General features: G+C 34.1%; 1 long non-coding RNA gene across 1 annotated transcript in view; it reads left to right on the top strand.

The window, feature by feature from the left end:
• LOC149748475 (uncharacterized) overlaps positions 1-14,297 on the top strand; it is a 210,882-nt gene that overhangs the window by 137,288 nt on the left and 59,297 nt on the right. The gene's annotated exons all lie outside the window — the stretch shown is intronic.

Below are 14,297 nucleotides of genomic sequence, written 5' to 3'. Positions count from 1 at the left end.
GGCCAACATGTTGTCTATCCTGGAGAACATTCCATGCATGCTTGAAAAGAATGTTTATTCTGCTGTTTTTGTATGGAATTTCCTATAGGTATGTATTAAATCCAACTGGTCTAACGTGTCATTTAAGACCACTGTTTCCTTATTGATTTTCTATCTGGATGATCTGTCCATTGATGTATGTGGTGTACTGAAGTCCCCTGCTAATATTATTGTCAATTTCTCCCTTTATGTCTGTTAATATTTGCTTTTAGTTAGGTGTTCCTGTATTAGGTTCATATATAACGAGTGTTATACCCTCTTCTTTTATTGATCCTTTTATCATTATGTAATATCCTTCTTTGTCTTTTGTTATAGCCTCTGTTTTAAAGTCTACTTTGTCTGATATGAGTATTGCTACCATGCTTTTTGTTGTTTCCATTTACATGAAATATCATTTTCCATCCCCTCAACTTTCAGTCTGTGTGTATCTTTAGCTCTGAAGTAAGTCTCTTGTAAGCAGCATTATAGATGGGTCCTATTTTTTTTTCCAATAACCACCTTTTGTCCATTGAAAAAAATTTAGCCCACTGATATTTAAAGTGATTATTGATCGGTGTGTATTTATTGTCATTTTTTAAAAAACTTGTTTTCTGGTTCTTTTTTGTAGTCCTGTTTTTTAATTCTTTTTCTAGTTTCTTCCTTTTGGTTTGATAATTTTAAGTAGTATATTTGTGTTCCTTACTCTCTAGTTTTTGTGTATCTATTGTAGGTTTTAGATTTGTGGTTACCATGGGATTCATATATGTTGATCTATAACTATATGTTTTAATCAGGTAATCATTTCAGTTCAAACACATTCTAAAAGATTTACATTTTTAACTCCCATCCTCCACATTTTGTGTTTTTAATGTCACATCTTCATCTCTTTACTGATTATTGTAGATGATTTTACAAATTTTTGCATTTTATTCTTTGCGCAATTTAACTGGCTGATCCTCAGCCTTTACTATATATTTACCTTTACTAGTGGGATTTTTCATTTCCTACATATACTTACTTCTTATTATAGCCTTTTCATTTCCAGTCAGAGAAAACCCTGTAACATTTCTTTTAGGGTAGGTTTAGTATTCATGGACTCTTTTAGCTTTTGCTTGTCTCAGAATTTCTTTCTCTCTCCTTCAATTCTAAATGATAATCTTGCTGGGTGTAGTATCCTAGGTTGCAGGTTTTTTCCTTTAAGTTCTTTGACTATATCAAGCCACTCCATTCTGGCCTGAGAAGTTTCTGCAGAGAAATCAGCTGATAACCTTTGGGGAACTCCCTTGCATATAACAGTTTTTCTCTTGCTGCCTTTAAAATTCTCTCTTTAACTTTTGCCATTTTAATTATGGTATTTCTTGGTGAGGATCTGTTTGGGTTCATCTTGTTTGGGATCCTCTATGCTTCCCATACCTGGATATGTTTCCTTCTTCAAGTTTGGGAAGTTTCCAGCAATAATTTTATCAAATACATCTTCTACCCCCTTTTTTCTCTCTTCTCTGGGTCTGTGCTGCCTTTGTCCCTAACAGCTGAGCTCTCCTCTTGGCCACTGTATCCCTCACCCTAGTGTGGAGCTGTGCTGTGGAGTAGGTGGGGCTGGTGCAGGTGCTTAGCATGGATTGTTGAGAAGGCTGAGGGCAGTCCCAGACACAGTCAGAGACCTTGATCACTTATGATGCACTGCCTGAGTAAGCACCAGTAATTGTTGCCCTTACCCTGCTCAGATGCAGCTCCTGGTCTGAGCTGCCTTTGTCCCTCACAGCTGAGCTTTCCCTGCAGCAGTGGCAGCCCTTGCCCCAATGTGAGCCTACGTCATGAGCAGGTGGGGCATGAGCAGGCACTCATCTCAGGCTGGGGTGCACGCCAGGGTGGTCTTAGGAAACCAGCCTGCATCCTGTGCAGTTTCAACCCACTCTCTCCACCACCCTGTTTCAGAAGTAAGCAAGCATGTGTGCACTCTCATGAGCAGAGTCTAGGCTTCCCACAGCTCTCCTGTTAGTCCCACCAGTCCTCCAACCAGCCAAGGGGACTTGTTTTCCAGGTGTCAGACCCCAGCCCTGGGGCACCCAGTATGTGACTTGAGCCAATCACTGTCTATGGGAGATCTCCACTTGTGTAACCTCCCTCCTCTTCTGAGTCCCCTCCCAGGTGCACAGGTCCAAATCTGATCAGTTCTCTTCCCTTCCTTACCTAATCCTATGTGGATCTTTCTTACAGCCTTGGCTGTACAGGAGTCTTTCTGCCAGTCTACAGTTAGTTTTCAGTGAGAATCATTCCACATGTAGATATATTTTTGATGTTTTTGTAGGAGGAGGTGAGTTTTGCATCTTCCTACTCTACCATCTTCATCACCACAATAATTTCAGATTTTAGTTCGATCGCTCTGACCAATACATTAGTGTAAGAAAATTCAGGATCCCAATTAGATAATAATAGCAAATGCCTACATTGCACTTACCATGTTTTGGCCACTTATTCTAATCATATTACATGAATTAACTCATTTTAGTTCTCACAATAAAAATAATTAGAAGAAATTCGGTAATAAAAACTTATCCTCCTTGGCTTCAACTTTTTTCATACCATGACTTTGGCTGTTATCTTTGTTTAATTAATTCTGTGTTGGATGTTATGACATAATTTGTAAAGGACTCTAATGACAACAGAGTTTGTAAGTCACTAATCAGCTGACCTTAGAGGCTAAGTGTGCTTTGTTTTCCCTGTGTCCCTATAAAAAGGAAAAAAAGTAAAGTAGCCTCAAAAGGAAATTTTCTTTCTTGTCTGTCTGAAAGATGGATCACTTGTGTAATAGTTTGCTAGAGCTGCCATAACAAAATATCAGGAATGGGTGGCTTGAACAACTGAAGTTCATTGTCTCAAAGTTCTGGAGCCTGGAAGTTCAAGATAAAGGTGTCAACAGGGTTAGTAACTTCTAAGGGCCTCTCTCCTTACATTAAAGACAGTCATTGTCTCTCTGTGTCTTTTCACATTATTTCCTCTCTGTACTTGTCTCTCTGTCTAAACTTTTTTCCTTTTCATAAGGATACCACCCATATTAGATTAGGGCTTACCCTACCTACCACATTTTAACTTAATTACCTCTGTAAAAACTATCTCCAAATAAGGTCACACTCTGAAGCACTGGGGATTAGGACTCCAACATTTGTGGGGGGGAGGACACATTTTAAATTACAACAACTTGGCTTAAGATATGAGGAGTACTATTACTTTAACATGAAACATCTGAAATCTCACGTCCTTGTGCCTCCAACTAGCCTGTTTTATCTTCACCATTGATTTGTGTTTCCTCTATCTTTTCTATTCTCTATCCCAAATTCCTTTAATTGATATAAAATCAAGACCCCTGGGCACCAAGTGTCTACATTAATCTATTTGTCAGTCCATCATGAGAAGAAAAGTGGTTAAATATCTTCAAAACAGAATACTAAGAAACATTTTTAAAATGAGAATACTTTTCATCCAGGACTAAATAAAACAAGGAAAGTAAGGCAGAACTTAGATCAGGCTATATCTTATACCTTATCATTAAAATTTGATTAGACTAAAGTTGCAAGGTTCTGAAAACAGAGGGATGCATTAATAGGATACTTTAGTACTACTTTTTATGATTCTTTTAAGCAATATTTGGTAGACTTGAAAGCTAATGGAACTTTCTGTCTCTCTCCCTCTCTCCCCCACTCCCTCCCTTTCTTACTCAAATGGAGTAAAACTTTAAATAGTAAATTTATTTGGAAAAAATAAATAAATTAATGAATTGAAGGTTTGGGGGATTTCTTAACTGCAGCTGCATTAATTAGGAAATATCATTGCTTTGACTTCATGTAACCATTCACTATCTTTTTCTGCAAGTAGAATATGTGTGTTGTCCCTGTTTATTTTAACTAAAATTGACCTCAAACTGTATTCCATAATGTATCTTTTATGGTTCTTAATCATTTATTAAAAAGTATAAAAAGTATAACACTTTGCCATTATCATACTTGTAATTTTTAAAAAATTTCTATTGCAGTGTAGTTGATTTAAAATGTTGTATTAATTTTTGCTGTATAGCAGAGTGAATCAGTTGTATGTATGCATATATCTACTCCTATTTAGAATCTTTTCCTGTACAGGTCATTCGAGAGTATTAAGACGAGTTCCCTGTGCTATAGAGTAAGTCCTTATTAGTTATCTATTATATGTATATATATAGTAGTGTGTATATGTCAGTCTCCCAATTTATCCCCCCCGACCCCAGTAACCATGAGTTTGTTTTCTGCATCTGTGACTCTATTTCTGTTTTGTAAATAAGTTCATTTGTACCATTTTTTTAGATTCCACAGGTACGTGATATCTTATGATATTTGTCTTTCTCTGTCTTCACTCAGTATGACAATTTCTAGGCCCATTCATGTCACTGCAAATGATATTATTTCATACTACTTTTATGGCTGCAATGAACATTGGGGTGCAATGTATCTTTTCGAATTATGGTTTTCTCTGGATATATGCCCAGGAGTGGGATTGCTGGACCATATGGTATCTCTATTTTTAGTTTCTTAAGCAAACTCCATACTGTCCTCCATAGCGGCTGTACCAATTTACATTCCCACCAACAGTGGAGGAGGGTTCCCTTTTGTCCACAACCTCCCTAGCATTTATTGTTTGTAGATATTTTGATGATGGCCATTCTAACCAGTGTGAGGTGATACCTCATTGTAGTTTTGATTTGTATTTCTCTAATAATTAGTGTTGTTAAGTATCTTTTCATTTGCTTTTTGACCATCTGTTTGTCTTCTTTGGAGAAATGTCTATTTAGAGTTTCCACCCATTTTTTGATTTATATATATATATATATATATATATATATATATATATATATTGAGCTGCATGAGCTGTTTGTTTGTTTGTATATTTTGGAGATTAGTCCTTTGTCACTTCATTTGCAAATATTTTCTCCAGTTTTGTTTATGGTTTCCATTGCTGTGCTGCACAGCATACAGGAATTTAGTTCCCTGGCCATGGATCGAACTTGTGCCTCCTGCAGTGGAAGTGCAGTCTTAACCACTGGACCACCGACGAAGTCCCTGTGCAAAATCTTTTACTTAGGTCCCATTTGTTTATTTTTGTTTTTATTTTCATTACTCTGAGAAGTGGGTCAAAAAAGATCTTGCTGCAATTTATGTCAGAAAGTGTTCTGCCTATGTTTTCCTCTAAGAGCTTTATAGTATCCAGCCTTACATTTAGGTCTTTAATCCATTTTGAGTTTATTTTATGTATGGTGTTAGGGAGTGTTCTAATTTCATTCTTTTACATGTAGCTGTCCTGTTTTCCCAGCACCACTTATTAAAGAGGGTGTCTTTTCTCCATTGCATATTCTTGCCTCCTTTGTAGTAGATTAGGTGACCATACGTGCTTGGATATATCTCTGGACTTGCTATCCTGTTCCATTGATCTATATTTCTCCTTTTGTGCCAGTACCATACTGTTTTGATGACTGTAGCTTTGTGGTATAGTTTGAAGTCAGGGAGCCTGATTCCTCCAGCTCCGTTTTTGTTTCTCAAGGTTGCTTTATCTATTCGGGATCTTCTGTGTTTCTGTACAAATTTAAAAAATTTTTGTTCTAATTCTGTGAAAAATGCTATTGGTAATTTGATAGGGATTGAATTGAATCTGTAGATTGATTTGGGCAGTACAGTCATTTGGACAATATTGATTCTTCCAGTCCAAGAACATGGTATATCTCTCCATCTGTTTGTGTCATCTGTGATTTTTTTCATCAGTATATTTTTTCTTTTTATTGGAGTATAATTGTTTTACAGTATTGGGTTAGTTTCTGCTCTAGAACAAAGTGAATCAGCTATATTTATACATATATCCCCACCCCACCCCTCTAGTTCATCACAGAGCACCGAGCTGAGCTCTCTGTGCTATACAGCAGCTTCCTACTATCTATCTCTTTTACACATGGCCGTGTATATATTTCAGTGTTACTCTCTCAGTTCATCCCACCCTCCCCTTCCCTCCCCTTCCCTCCCCCTGTGTCTGTTCTCTACATCTGTATCTCAGTATCTTATAGTTTTCTCTGTGCAGGTCTTTTGCCTCCTTAGGTAGGGTTATTCCTAGGTATTTTATTCTTTTTGATGCCATGGTAAATGGTATTATTAATTTCTTTTGGTGAATTTAAGAAAATTGAAATCATATCAAGCATCTTTTCTGACCACAATGCTATGAGATTAGAAACCAATTACAGGAAACCTTTTCTTCTCAAACTCTTTCAAAAAATTGCAGAGGAAGGAAGACTCCCAAGCTCATTCTATGAGGCCACCATCACCCTGCTACCAAAACCAGACAAAGATAGATAGCACAAAAAAGAAAACTACAGGCCAATATCACTGATGCACATAGACACAAAAATCCTCAACAAAATACTAGCAAACAGAATCCAGCAACACATTAAAGGGGTCATACACTATGATCAGGTGGGATTTAGCCCAAGGATGAAATGATTTTTCATTATCCACAAATCAATGAGTGTGATACATCACATCAATAAATTGAAGAATAAAAATCACATGATCATCTCAATAGATGCAGAAAAAGCTTTTGACAGAATTCAAAACCCATTTATGATAAAAATTCTCCAGAAAGTGGGCATAGAGGGAACCTACCACAGCATAATAAAGCCATAGTTGATAAACCCAGAGCAAACATCAATCTCTGTGGTGAAAAGCTGAAAGCATTTCCTCTAAGATCAGGAACAAGAAGACAAGGATGTCCATTCTTGCCAGTATTATTCAACATAGTTTTGGAAGTTTTAGCCACAGCAATCAGAGAAGAAAAAGAAATAAAATGATCCAAATTGGAAAAGAAGTAGTAAAACTGTCACTATTTGCAGATGACATAATGCTATCCACAGAAAATCCTGAAGATGCTACCAGAAAATTACTAGAGCTCATTAATGAATTTGGTAAAGTTGCAGGATATAAAAACCATACACAGAAATCTCTTGCATTCCTAACAACAAAAGATCAGAAAGAGAATTTAAGGAAACCAGTCACTATTTTAACATATTAATCAATAATTTATTTTATTCTTACTTTATAAAGGAGATTTTGTTTCTTTATAAAGGAGATAGAGTTTAGGAATATTATCCAGTGTAGATGTAGACCGTTTTAATATCTCTATGCCAAACCCTTGATTTAGTATTATTGTTAATAGGTCTTACCTTAAAAATTAAAAGTAACAAAAACAAGCTGGTTATGGAGTAACAATGCCACACTCCCTTGTATGACTTATCAAGAGGATCCTATGAGAATTAAAATACTTCATAAGTATACTGTCAAAAGCTCAGAGATAACAGAAGTAAAACCAATGAATCACTGAAGTAGTAATTAGTAAAAGTTTGTTGTGCACACACCAAAAAGATAGTTTGCAAACCAAGCACACTCAAAGCAAAACATAGAGGCTCATAGGCAATTGTTATAAAGCAGTTTAGTGAGAAGACAGTGACTGCTTATTCTTCAGTAATTGGTTATAATATTAGAATTTAAGTGATAGGGAATTGGTTAGTTGTTACCTCTTATCAAGCTTGAGAAGAAGTTTAAGTCTTGCTTATGATTTGTAGAAGCAGAAACAAGAAATGAGTGAGGTCAAGCTAGTAATTAAGCTTTGTATGGCTAAATTGGTTTTGTCTTTTCAGGGAATTTTCAAGTTTGGTCTCTTTTTCATTTTAACAATACTTAACACATAAATTATCTATAAGTCAGTATGCATTGCATATTCAGTAAAAATTGGAGACTGAAGACAATTTTGGATAAAACTTTTTTTAGTGACTACAATTTTGCAAAAAGAAAAAATGTACTGTTTAACAATTGTAATTTCATATTTTCCACTTTATGATAAATATATTAGTATAAATCAGATATAATCATGTTGGAAACAAGAAAGTGGTTAAAAATAATATCTCACAAAACAGTGATGTATGTGATTTTTAAAGTAGCTTTATAAAGAAAATACTTCTTGTAAAACTGATTTGTTGTTTACCATACACAAAGGCCAAGGGAAGAGAAGGTAGATTAGTTTATTATTATTCCACATTTTCTACATCTATTTGACAATAGAATGTTTTTCTCTTATAATACATGTAACAAAATTTCACATCACAGATCTTAATTCAGGAAAGGAGAAAATAATTACAAAACATGAGTAGACCAACTGTTCCTGAAATAAAACTAGTAAAAGTGAAATAAGCAATGTGAGAAAAATAGTCTTCTTCTTGCAAGGGTTCCTAGAACTGCCTATTGCCAATTCCTAGCATATAAAATGGAAATAAGGAATCAATATTATAATAAATCTGACCTGTAAAATATTAATCTTTATGAAAATATTTGAGTAAGTAGGACTACAACTGGATAGGGTCAAGAGGGTCACCCACTGCCCTAGTGGGGTAAAGAGACCAAGCATTGAGCCACAGAGTGTTATTCTCTGGTCTTGGCACCTAACAGAAATTGCTATACTGAGTTTTGGACTTCCTTGAGACCCTTGACTTTTTTTTCCTTCCTATTCATCCCTTTTAAGGTAGGAATATTTACCCTATACATATCCCCCATTATAATTTGAAAGCAGATAACTTTTTACTAGGTTGGCAGGTCCATGAGTAGAAAACAGTTTTTCCCCACAATGGACCATATCAGAGCTTCACCCATGTCTGACTTAAATTATTTAGAAGATATACAATTTGAGACTTTTGAATTAATTATATTGAGATGGTATTTTGAACTTAGAGTTGATACTTGAATGGATTAAGACTTGGTGATGATGGAATAGTATGAATATATTTTGTATATAGAAATAATGAAAATTTGGATGGAACAATGGAAGAACTGTACTGGGTTGAATAATTCTCCCCCAAATTCAAACCATCCTAAATGTGCACACGTGGCATTATTTGGAATAGGATTTTTGCAGATGTAATCAAGTTATGATGAGGTCATATTTGATAAGAATGGACCATAAATCCAATGACTAGTGTCTTTGTAAGATAAAGGAGAAGGATATGTGAATGCAAAGAATAGAATCATACAGAGAAAAGACAGTCATGTGAAGATGGAGGCAAAAATTGTAACGATGTAGCTATGAGCCAAGGAATGACAAGGACTGTTAGCAAACCACCAGAAGCTAAGAAGAGGCAAGGAAGGATTCTTCCCTGGAAACTTCAGAAAGAATATAGTGCTGCTGACACTCTCATTTCAGCCTTCTAGCCTCCAGAACTATGAGAGGACAAACTTCTGTTGTTTGAAGTCATCTAGTTTGTGGCAAACTGTTATGGCAACTCTAGGAAACTAATGCACTGTTCATCCCTCTGGTTTCAACTGACATTGAATATCCTCTATGAGCCTTCTCTAATAGCCACAAAGCTAAGTGCCTCTCCATAGTACTTCTCACTTTTCCCTTTGCATTGTCATTCATAGCACTGAATATATTATATGAAAGATCTGTTAATGAGTGTATCTACTTACTCTAGTGTGCCTCAAGGTGACAAGTATCTTATTGCTCTTTGCAACACTAGCACCTAGGAAACTTCCTGTCACTAGAACAAAGTTAAAAAAAAGAAAAAAAACTATAGAGAATAACTATTTGGTTACAGTACAGTCACCATGCAACAATCTGTAAACATATGAAGTGTACTCTTCAACAGGTACATTCATATGTCAAAACTCAGCAAAGGGTTATGTAATCAAGATACCACACTGTCTGGCTGAGTGAAACATTTTATAGTTTTGATGAAACAAATCTTTATAATTTATCAGTGAAAGTAGAATGATTTTTGTCCAGTGGTGTCCTTACTTGTGACAAGAATAACATTGGCAATGATATAAAGTACATATCAAAGTAATATGAAATATTAATATTAACTTGATCATTAAAATAGAAAAGGCTTGTACTAAATGCAATTTATAATACATTTTGACTAGTATTAATGGAGATCCCTTTGCAAATGTAATGTGTTTGCTATTTGGCTAACAATTTGCATCTCAGTATTAATTGATTGTGAAAGATAAATATACAAAATAAAAACAAGCTCATTAAAGACAGATTCACTCCATTATTTTCTTAATTATTTTTAACTGTTTTATATTCTCTTTGCAGAAATTTGCAAATATTTAAATGCTCATTTTCTTCACAGTTTATAGAAGAGCATCACACAGTGCAGTCACACATAAAATGCTTAAAGAGTGCAAACCCACATTTTAATTATACAGTATCAGCTAAGATAACTCAATAATATCAATAAACTTACAAAACAATTTCAGGAGAAATGTAAAACTCTATTAGAGTTTTAAAATCAAACAATAGATTATCAAATGGCAAAAGGAAGATAATTTACTGGACTGAAATTTGATAAAATTTGTAAATTAAATAAGTATGTAATTATAAAACATGATATAATAATTTTCACAAAATAAATCATTTCTCAGCTCCATTCCTTTTGCTTTAGATTGAATTCAGACAATCTATTACTAACATTTTTTCTATTTTATGAATGTTACCATTTTTGCTTTTACCTCATTACTTACTTCAATTACAATTTAAAATATATATCTAACAGGACTTCTGGTTTCAGTCCTAACACATAAAGAATATTGAAATCAAACCTTTAATACTCACAACAACAACAACAAAAACCCTGAAAACCAATGTATCTTTTTGGACTCAACATGGACTAGAGCTTATAGGGCAAATCACCACTCCAAAGTCTAGAAACACAGGTGAACCCATGTAGTCACAGCAAAGATCTGCTTATCTGGAGAAAAAAGTTACAGGAACCATAAAATGGTAGGGCCCCTTTAATCATAATATTGCTGAACTGCTAGAGACTGAGTATGGAACCAGTGTGAGTGAGAAACTCCCGGGTGCTACAGTTTTAAGGGAATCCCAAAATTTTGTGGGCTTTAACCTACAGAAATACACACAAGTTCTCACAATAAAGAGTCAAGAAAAATTTCCTCCTGGTGTTAGGAGTGGGAGTGGGAAAAGTAAGTCCTTAGGGCTGCTATAACAAATCATTACAAACGTGATGGCTTAAAACAGTAGAAATTTACTCTTGCAATTCTGAAGTACTGAAGCTGAAAATCAATTTCACTGACCTAAAATTAAAGGGTTACCTGGGCCATGCTCCTTCAGGAGACATGAGAGGAGAATCCATTTCTTCCCTCTTCCAGCTTCTGGTAGCTGCTACATTCCTTAACTGTGACCACATCATTCCAATCTCTGCTTCTGTGGCCACATTGCCTCCTCTTTTATATGCCTCTCTTATAATGACATATATAATTGAATTTAAGACCCATCTGGAAAATCCATGATAATCTTCTTGATGTCAATATAGTAACTTAGTCATGTCTGAAAAAACCCTTTTCCTTATAAGATAACATTTACAGATTCCATGAATTAAGACCTGATATCTTTGGGAGGCCATTATTCCATTACAACACTAAGCATTTTGAAATATGCACAGAATAGTCTCTAGAACAATGAACTAATCCATAAGAAAAGACTTAACTGTAGTCTTATCCCACCTGGAGAAGAACATTTATCCCAAAACAGCCCCATTTAGTTTTCCTTTCTCACATAAATGGGAAGAAGAAAAAACTATTCAAATAAAGAAACACTTGTAAAGGTCACAGCTCAGAGACACAGGCCTTTGGAAACACTGAGATTTAATTATAAGATTACAGAACTTGTTCCTTCCCTCATACCATACCACCACACCAACATTGCTCTAGTATAGTAACAGTGGATTATAGCTGAAACATTCCAAGATGCAGACTCACTGAGGAGGAGTAATTAGAGAAGCCCAAAACTAAGATAAAAACAAGGACACAAAATGAAGGCTCTGGAATCTCTAGTTACAGAAAATATTAAGGGGTCCAAATTCTATCTGTATTAACATAAATCCTCACTTTAGTGGCCTATGTAACTTAGTTCCTATTGCCTGATATATGTCCTACTTTCAATAAAAAAATTAAAAGACATTCTAAAATGCCAGAAAAATTAGTCTCCAAGGAGAAACAAGCTTAAGGACCAGACTTACACATGATATAAATGTTGAAATTATCAGCTAGATAAAATTACAATGTTCAATATGTTTAAGGTTCTAATGAAAAAGTAGATCAAATGCAAGAACAGATGAACACTATAAACAGAAACATGAAAACTCTGAAAAAGAATCAAAAATAAATGTTAGAAATAAAAAGCAGTGTATCATACCCATAACTTTGAAGGACTCATCGGTAGGATGGACATGGTTAAAGGAATAATCAGTGAGCTTGGTCAATAGAAACTTCACAAACTGAAATGCAAATAGAAGAAATTTTAAATAAAAAGATGCAATGTCCAAAACAGTGGGACAATTACAAAGGTGGAACATAATCATAATAGGTATACTATAAGGAGAAAAAAGAACATAGAATTATTTGAATTAATGCTGACTGAGAATATTCCAAAAGCAAGGACCATAAGACAGTGAACCTAAGGAAAAAAAAAAAAGGAGAATCCAAATAATTAAACAACAATAAAGTACATCTAGGATTATCATACTCAAAATGTAGGAAGCCAGATGTAAAGAAAATCTTGAAAGGAATTAGAGAAAACAAATACACTCAAAACAAATACATACATTTAGAGTAACATGGATAAGAAACTCATGGGGCTTCCCCCCAAAACCATACAATCAAGAAGAGAATAAAATGAAATATTCAAAGTACTGAAAAGAACCTAGAATTCTATAACCAGTAAAATTATCCTACAAAATTGAAGGAGAAATAAAGACTTTATTAGAAAAAAGCATAAGTAAATAAATTACTGAAGAAACTCATTGCCAGCAGACTTATATGGAAGAAATATTTTAAAAAATTCTCCAGGATTGAAAATAATTAGGTCAGAAATTCAGATCTATATTAAAAAGAAATAGTATACAAGGAGAATAAATGAAGAGAAAATGAATTATTTTTTTCTTATTCTTAATTGATCTAAAAGATAATTTTAATGTAATTATAATAATCATGTATTAGGTGATTATATCATAAAATATGTGAAACAAATGACAGCAATGTAGTAAAGGAGGTAAGGGAGAGAGAATAATCTGTTATATCTGCACTACAAGTGAATTTAAAACATTATATATATATATGATTTAAATAATGCATGTCTAAATAAAACTTGACACTACAAAGTAGAAATCTCAAAAGAAATTTTTAAAATGTGAACTAAATTAAAATGAAGATAGAACATCAAAATTATGGGATGTAGTAAAAGTGGTGCTAAGAGGAAAAATTTTACCATTAAATACATATATTAGAAAACAAGAAAGAACTAATCAATAATCTTAGTGATCATCTTAGGAAGCTAGGAAAAGAACAGAAATTTAAGTCTAAATCAAGAAGAAGAAGAAAAGAAGTAATAAAAATTAAAGGAGAAATTAATGAAACTGAAAACAGAAAACAATAAATCAAGGAAACCAAAAGTTGGCTCTTTGAAAAGTTCAGTAAAATTGATAGATAACCTCTAGCCAGGGAGAGAGAACAGATTACCTGTATCAAAATTAAAATAATGAAATGGGGGCGTCACTGCTGATTCCACAGGTATTAAAAGGAAAGACATAGAACGCTATGTACACTGTATGCAAACTTATTTGATAACTTAGATAAAATGTACTTATTCCTTAAAAGGTATATATTACTAACACACACAAAAGGAGGAATAGATAATCTGAATAGGCCAGTAATTATTATTGTAGACAGAATGATTTTAAAGTTGACACTAAAAGGCAAAAGGTTTAGGAGTGTCAACACAATGCTCAAGAAGAACAAATTTGGAGTACTCACGTTCTCCAGTTTCAAGAGTGATTATAAAGCTATAGTGATCAACATGAGTGAATTGACACATAGACCCATGGCAACAGACTCACACAAATACAGTGAACTAGTCTTTGAAAAGTAGCAAAGGCAATTCAATGGAGCAGGGATAGTTTTTTCAACAAGTAATTCTAGAAAAATTGGATGTCCATAAGCAAAATAAATAAATCTAGGAACAGATTTTACGCCATTCACAGAAACTAACTCAAAATGGATCATAGACCCAAAAGTTAAATGCAAAACTATAAAACTTCCAGAATAAAATAAAGAGAAAAATCTGTGAGACATTGACTCTTTTAAATAAGTTCTTAGATGCAACACCAAAATTATAAAACATGGAAGAAAAATTAATAAGTTTAACTT

Source organism: Delphinapterus leucas, chromosome 9 (genome assembly GCF_059928025.1).
Source record: "Delphinapterus leucas isolate spDelLeu-1000000601 "Yukka" chromosome 9, BTC_Dleu_Yukka2, whole genome shotgun sequence".
Taxonomy (NCBI): domain Eukaryota; kingdom Metazoa; phylum Chordata; class Mammalia; order Artiodactyla; family Monodontidae; genus Delphinapterus; species Delphinapterus leucas.
This window is presented reverse-complemented; position numbering and strand designations above follow the sequence as displayed.